General features: G+C 36.2%; 1 pseudogene; it reads right to left on the reverse strand.

Annotated features, from left to right (window-relative positions):
* Positions 1–5700: 5700 nt before the first annotated feature.
* On the reverse strand, positions 5701–6179 carry LOC122732449 (annotated as a pseudogene).
* Positions 6180–7080: the final 901 nt, after the last annotated feature.

Raw genomic sequence — 7080 nt, forward strand, 5'->3', positions numbered from 1 at the left:
GGTTAAGTGACTTGCCCAGGGTCAAACAGCTAGTAAGTGTTAAGTGTCTGATGCCAGATTTGAACTCAGGTACTCCTGACTCCAGGGCTGGTGCTCTATCCACTGCACCACCTAGCTGCCCCTATATAATTTCATAAATGTCTTTCCAGGCATTTCTGAAGTTATCTTGCTTGTCATTTCTTATAGGACAATAATCTTCCATCATCATCATATACCACAGTTTGTTTGGCCATTCCCCAATTGATGGGCATCTCTTTGATTTCCAATTCATAGCCACCACAAAAATAACTTCTATAAATATTTTTATACAAATAACTCTTTATTCCCTCTTTTTTGATGCCCTTGGAATATAAACTTAGCAGTGATATTGCCACAGTTTTATATCCCTTTGGGCATAGTTGCAAATTGTTCTCAAGAAATCTTGGATCAGTTTACAACTCCACCAACAATGGATTCCTAACCCAGTTTTTCCACATTCTCTCCAACATTCAACATGCTCCTTTACTAGCAAATTAGTTATTCTGATAGATGTGATGTAGTAACTCAGAGTGTTTTTTTTTAATTTGCATTTCTCATCAGAGAATCACATGTCTATAGATAGGTTTGATTTATTTTTCTGAATATTGCCTGGTTATATCCTTTGACCATTTACCAAATGGGGAATGACTTGAATTATTATAAATTTTTCTCCATTCTCTATATATTTGAGTAATGAGGCCTTTATCAGAGATACTTGTTGCTAAGATTCTTTACCACTTTTATGCATTCTTTATTTAATTTATTTTTATTTATTATTTTATTTTCCAAATTACATGTAAGAACAAATGTAGATATCAATATTTTTAAATTTTGTGTTCCAACTTCTCTTCCTCTTTCCAACAGAAATCCCCAAGAATTAAAGTATTTCAATATAAATTATACATGACTAGTAATGCAAAACATCTCCACATTAGCCAGGTTGTGAAAGAAAACAGACAAAAATAAAGATTCAGATTAAGGAACCATCAAAAAATATGTTTCAAAATGTTTTCAGATACAATCAGTTCTTTCTCTGTAGATGGATTGGAATTTTCATAAATCCTTCAGAGTTATCTTAGGTCATTGCATTGCTCAAAATAACCAAGTCAATCATAGCAGATCATCTTATAATATTGCTATTTTGTATAAAACACATTTCACTCTGCATCAGTTCATGTAGTTCTTTCCAGGTTTCTCTGATAGCACCCTGCTCATCATTTTGTTTTGTTTTGTTTTGTTTCTAATGAAGGGACTAACAAAAACAATTATGTTTCAATCTTTATTCAAGTACTACCAGTTCTCTTTCTGTAGATGGATTGCATTTTTCATAAGACCTTCAGAGTTGTCTTGGATCATTGAATTGCTGAAAATAACCGACTCATTCACAGCAGATCATCTCACAATATCACTGTTATTTTGTATACAGTACATTTTACTTTGTATCAGCTTATGCAGGTTCCTCTAGGTCTTTCTGAGAATATCCTCCTCATTTTTTGTAGTGAACTACAGTTATATAGTACTTTAAAGAAATATTTCCTTACAATAAACTTATGATGTTGATTATTACAACAGTAACAGATAATATTTATATAGTACCTTAAACAGAACAAAGAATTTTCTTCACAATAGCCCAGCAAAGTATCATCCATTTTGCCAGCATCATCATCAACCACCAACCAATCATCATCCATCAATCCTCATCATAATCCTCAGTTAATCCACATCATTGTCAATCAATCCTCATCTTCATTCAATCTTCATAATCAATCAGTCCTCATCATCAATCAATCCTCATCTTCCTCCTATCATCATCAGTCCATCTTAATCATCATCTTACAATACTCTTGCCTCTGCTTCAAATTTTTTTCACAATTACTGTTGTTAGCTGTTTCCCTCCATCCTATTTCCTCCCCATGATATTTACTCTATTCTCTATCTTCTTTTACCCTATCCTTCCTCAAAAATGTTTTCCTTCTGACTGCCCCCTCTTCCACTCTGCCCTCCCTTCTTTCATGTCTCCCTCCTTAACCCATTCCCCTCCTACTTATCTGCAGGGTAAGATAGATTACTCCACCCAATTGAGTGTGCATGTTATTCAATGCTTGAGCCAACGCTAATGAGATTAATGTCTTTGAGTTTAGTCTTATAAGTGTAATGCTCATTTACTGCCCCACTCCTCCCCATCTCTCCCTCAAATCCATAAGCAATTTGCTGCTTCTTTTATGTGAGACCCCATTTTTATTTGACCCCATTCTAACTTTGCCCTTTCCCCTCCACAAGTACAATCCTTTCCCCCATCAATTTTACTCTAAATATGTCATAATGGGGCAGCTATGTGACACAGTGGACAAAGCACCCACCCTGGACCCAGGAGGACCCAAGCCCAAATCTGGGCTAAGACACATGACCCACTATGTGACCCTGGGTATGACACCCAACTCTTACCACACCACAAAAAAGGATAAACAAAAGATAAATCCTTTATAGATATCATCCCCTCATAATCAATTCCCACCTGTGCCCTCTGTCTAAATTTATTTCTCTCATCTGCCCTAATACTAAGAAAGTTCTTTTGAGTTAGACATATTATTTTCCCATGTAGGAATGTAAATAGTTTAACCTTTTAAATCCCTCCTAATTACTTTTTTCCTGATTAACTTTCTTTGCTTCTCTAGGGTCTTGAACTTGAAAGTCAAAATTTCTATTCATTTCAGGTCTTTTCATCACAAATACTGGAAAATCCTCTTTTTTATTGAAGTCCCATTTTTCCCCTGAAAGATTATACACATTTTTGCTGGATAGGTGATTTTTAGTGGTAATCCTAATTCCTTTGCCCACTGGAATATTATACTCCATGACCTCAGATACTTTAATGTAGAAGCTGCAAGATCCTGTGCTATCCTTAAAGTGTCTCCACAGTATTTGAATTATTTCTTTTTGGGTGCTTGCAATATTTTTTTCTTTGACCTGGGAGCTCTGGAATTTGGCCATAATATTTCTGGAAGTTTTCTTTTGGGGATCTCTTTCAGGAGGTATTTGGTGGATTCTTTCGATTTCTATTTTACTTTCTGCTTCTAAAAATTTCAAGGCAATTTTCCCTGACAATCTCTTGAAATATAACATCTGAGCTCTTATTTTTATTGTGGCTTTCAGGTAGTCCAATAATTTTGAAATTATCTCTCCAGGATCTCAATTCCAGGTCAGCAGTTTTTCCAAAAAGAAATTTCACATTATCTTCTATTTTTTTATTCATTTGGATTTGCTTTATTGTGTTTTGGTTTCTCATAAAGTCACTCACTTCCATTTGTTCAATCTTAATTCTTTTGCAATTATTTTCTTCAGAAGAGCTTTTGTACCTCCTTTTCCATTTGGCGTCTCTAGCTGTTCACTTTTTTCTCATGACTTTCTTGCATCGCTCTTATCAATCTTTCCATTTTTTTCTCTATGTCTCTGACTTTATCTTCAAAGACCTTTTTGAGTGCCTCTGTGGCCTGAGAGAAATTCATATTATTCTTGGAAACTTTGGATGTTGCTATCATCTTCTGAGGGTGCACCTCAATCATCCTTGCCACTAAGGAAACTTTCTATGGTCCTCATCTTTTTCTGCCTGTTCATCTTGCCCATCTTTTACTTGATTTTTAACTCCTTCTTAAAATGGGTCCTTCTTCCTGTATGCACTGTCCTAAGTTTCAGGGGGTTCCAGATGGTATGATTTAAGGAGGGGAAGGTTCTTCATCCATCTGACCTATGCTCTCATCTGTTAATAACCCCAGGCCAACTGTTCAGCCCTCTCACCAAACCATAAGCTAAGTTCGAGAAGATGCCGGTGCTACAGCTTATATGGTGGCTTGGGAATAAATTTCTCTGGCACAAGCTGCCTGGGGCTGGATCTGTGTTGGCATGACTGCAGGGTTGTACTCCACTCCCAGCCTGGCACAGCAGGCCCCTTCTGTTGAACTTCTAAGCTGTATTTGGCTGAAAAAGTGATCTCAGCCCTCTTTTTTGTGGATTCTGCTGCTCCAGGAGTTGTCTTATGGTTATGTTTGGAGTTTTTGGAGTAATTGTCCATTTTATCCTTTTTAAATCTCTTCTGATTTCCTTTTCTTGTTTCCTTTTTTATGTTTTTGTTGAATCTTGCATTTGAAAGTTAAAGTTTATAGCTATAATAGTATAGCTATGATAGTTTCATCAACAATTCCTGAAAGTTTTCTCTTTCATTGAATGCTTATTTTCCCCTTAATGAATCTATCCAGTTTGCTGGATAGATGATTCTTGGTTGCAATTGCAGTTCCTTTGCCCTCTGAAATATCATATTCCAAGCCTTATGATACTTTAATATAGAAGCTGCTAAATCTTATGTGATCCTGAATATGGCTCCGGAGTAAATGTATTTTTCCTTTCTGGTTCTTTGCAAAAATTTCTCCTTGACATGAGGCGCTGGAATTTGTCTATGATATTCCTCAGAGATTTCATTTTGATATCTCTTTCAGTACGTGATTGGTGGATTCGTCCAATTTCTATTTTACCCTCTGGTTCTAGTATTTCAGAGCAGTTTTCCTTGATAATTTCTTGAAGGATAATGACTAGCCTCTTTTTTTTGATCATGGCTTTCAGTTGGTCCAATAATTTTTAAATTATCTCTCCTGAATTATTTTCCAGGTTCATTGTTTTTCTAATGATTAAGTTTACATTGTCTTCTACTTCTTCATTCTTTTGGTTTCATTTTATTGTTTCTAGATTTCTGTTATTAGCTTCAATTTTCTCCATTTTAATTGTTAAAGAATTATTTTCTTCAGTAAGCTTCTGTACCTCCTTTTTCATTTGTCCTAGTATACTTTTTAAGGAGTTGTTGTTTTTTTTTAATTTCCAGTGAATTTTTTTGGACTCTATCTGGCTAGTTCTGCTTTTCAAGGCATTCCTCTCCTTATGAGCTTTTTGTTCATCTTTTACCTTTTGGCCTAATCAATTTTAAGGTGTTATTTGCTTCAATATTATTGTGTGTCTCTCCTTTACCAAGTTGTTGACTTTTTTTCATGATCTTCATACCTCACTCTCATTTCTCTTCCCAATTTTTCCTCTCCCTATCTTAGTTGATTTTCAAAGTCCTTTTTGAGCCCTTCCATGGCTTCAGACCAATTCATAGTTATCTTGGAGGCTTCGGATGCAGGAGCTTTGACTTTGTTATCTTCTTCTGTGGGTGGGTTTTAGTCTTCCTTTTCAAAATAGTAACTTTCTATGCTCATATTTTTTTCTGTTGTTTGCTTATTTTCATGACTTTTAACTCTGTTAAAATAAGGGTAGGCTTACAGGGTGGAGGGTGAACTGTACTAAGCTTCAGGAGTTTTGTTCAGCTGTTTTCAGAGATACTTCTAAGGACCTGTAAGGTTTCAGTTCTTCCAAGATGCTATGATCTAAGGAAAGGTGTGTTTACTATTCTTCTGGTCTGTGTTTTGGTCTTTGAGTGACCACAAGCGCTATTCTCTTCAGGGTACCTGTTACATGGTGGCTGCTTACTCTGGTGTGCGATTACTTCTCCCTGCCTTGGGACTACCACCCAGGATGCAATGTGAGTACTAGTTTGGTCAAAGCAACATAATCTTGCCTTAGTGCCAACAAAGAGACCCTGTAATCTCATTCTTCTTTTTTTTAAATAGTTGACTCTTTTTATTAACACATATACATTTACTTTTCTTCTAGTTTGTTGAAGCAGTAGGTTAGACAACACTTGCCACAATAATATCTGTCAAAATGGCTGTCCATAAAGACTCCAGCACCACATTCATCAGAAGGGCACTCTCATCAAAGGCGGCTGATCTTGCCATTCTCATCAACTTTATAGTACTTCAGAACAGCAAGCTTAACCTTCTTTCTCTTATGCTTGTTCTTTTTGGGAGTGGTGTAAGGCATCTTCTTTCTCTTCTTGGGACCACCCCTAAGTCTCAGAACGTAGATTGAAGGGTAGACTACCTTCTGAATGTTGTAGTCAGACAAAGTCCATACCATCTTCCAGTTGTTTGCCTGCAAAATTCAATCTTTGCTGATCAGGGGCAATACCTTCCTTATCTTGTATCTTCGCCTTGACATTTTTCGATAGTAATCGGACGTTCGACATCAAGGGTGATGGTCTTTTTCCCCGTCAGGGTCTTCACGAAAATCAGCATCGTGCAACTGGGTTCACCCATTGATGGTGGCTCTGAAGAGAGAGACCCTGTAATCTCCTTCTGACTTGTTCATTATCCATTCCTTTTCTGGGTTCTGCTGCTCTGGAAATGGTCCTTATAGCCTTATTTAAAGGTTTCTGGAGAGTTTTTGGGTGGACAGCTCAGGCTAGTGTCTGCCAATTCTCCACCATCTTAGCTCCACTCCTATTTTCCTTTTCTTTTAGGATGTTACCTTTTGCATTTTGGTTATGTGTCATTTAGAAATTTTCATGTCATATGGTTTCAGGTCCTGAGACTGCCTACCTTTGGTATATTGAGTTTCTCCTTTCCTGCCAATGATGATGCTATCACCATCCACTGTAGCTGAAAAGACATTCATTTCAATGCTAATAAGAAGTCTCAATATTCCTACTTTCAGAAGTTCACAATATCAATCTTTTATTAATGGAGGAGAACACATAGAATCTCTCCTCCATTCAAAGTGAGTCCCTCTTACAGCTATACTCTCTAGATTATCCAACACCATATTGATCCAATACCAGAATGCTAGATTCTTAATTGAATTGCTATTTTATCCAAGCCCCATACTGCGTGTCTGATTTTCTTTACCCAAACACAAAACATTCCCAATGTGACATTATTTGCTTTCATTCCACTTTTACCTAGTTTATTCTTTTGATTAATCAAGCAATAGAGATTCCTAGATGTCTTTCATACCTAGTTTTTATCTTTATTTATTGTCTTGTTTGCTTGATTCTGTAACACAATCAAATAGGAATCATTTTAATTCATCCTATTCTATGAGTATAGGAAATCACTGGGAATTAATTTAGAGTAACAGTTAATAAATAAAAAAAAGTATTAATCCCAAACATGTTCAAATGTTAATAGAAGCTGGTAG

Source organism: Dromiciops gliroides, chromosome 6, assembly GCF_019393635.1.
Source record: "Dromiciops gliroides isolate mDroGli1 chromosome 6, mDroGli1.pri, whole genome shotgun sequence".
NCBI classification, from domain to species: domain Eukaryota; kingdom Metazoa; phylum Chordata; class Mammalia; order Microbiotheria; family Microbiotheriidae; genus Dromiciops; species Dromiciops gliroides.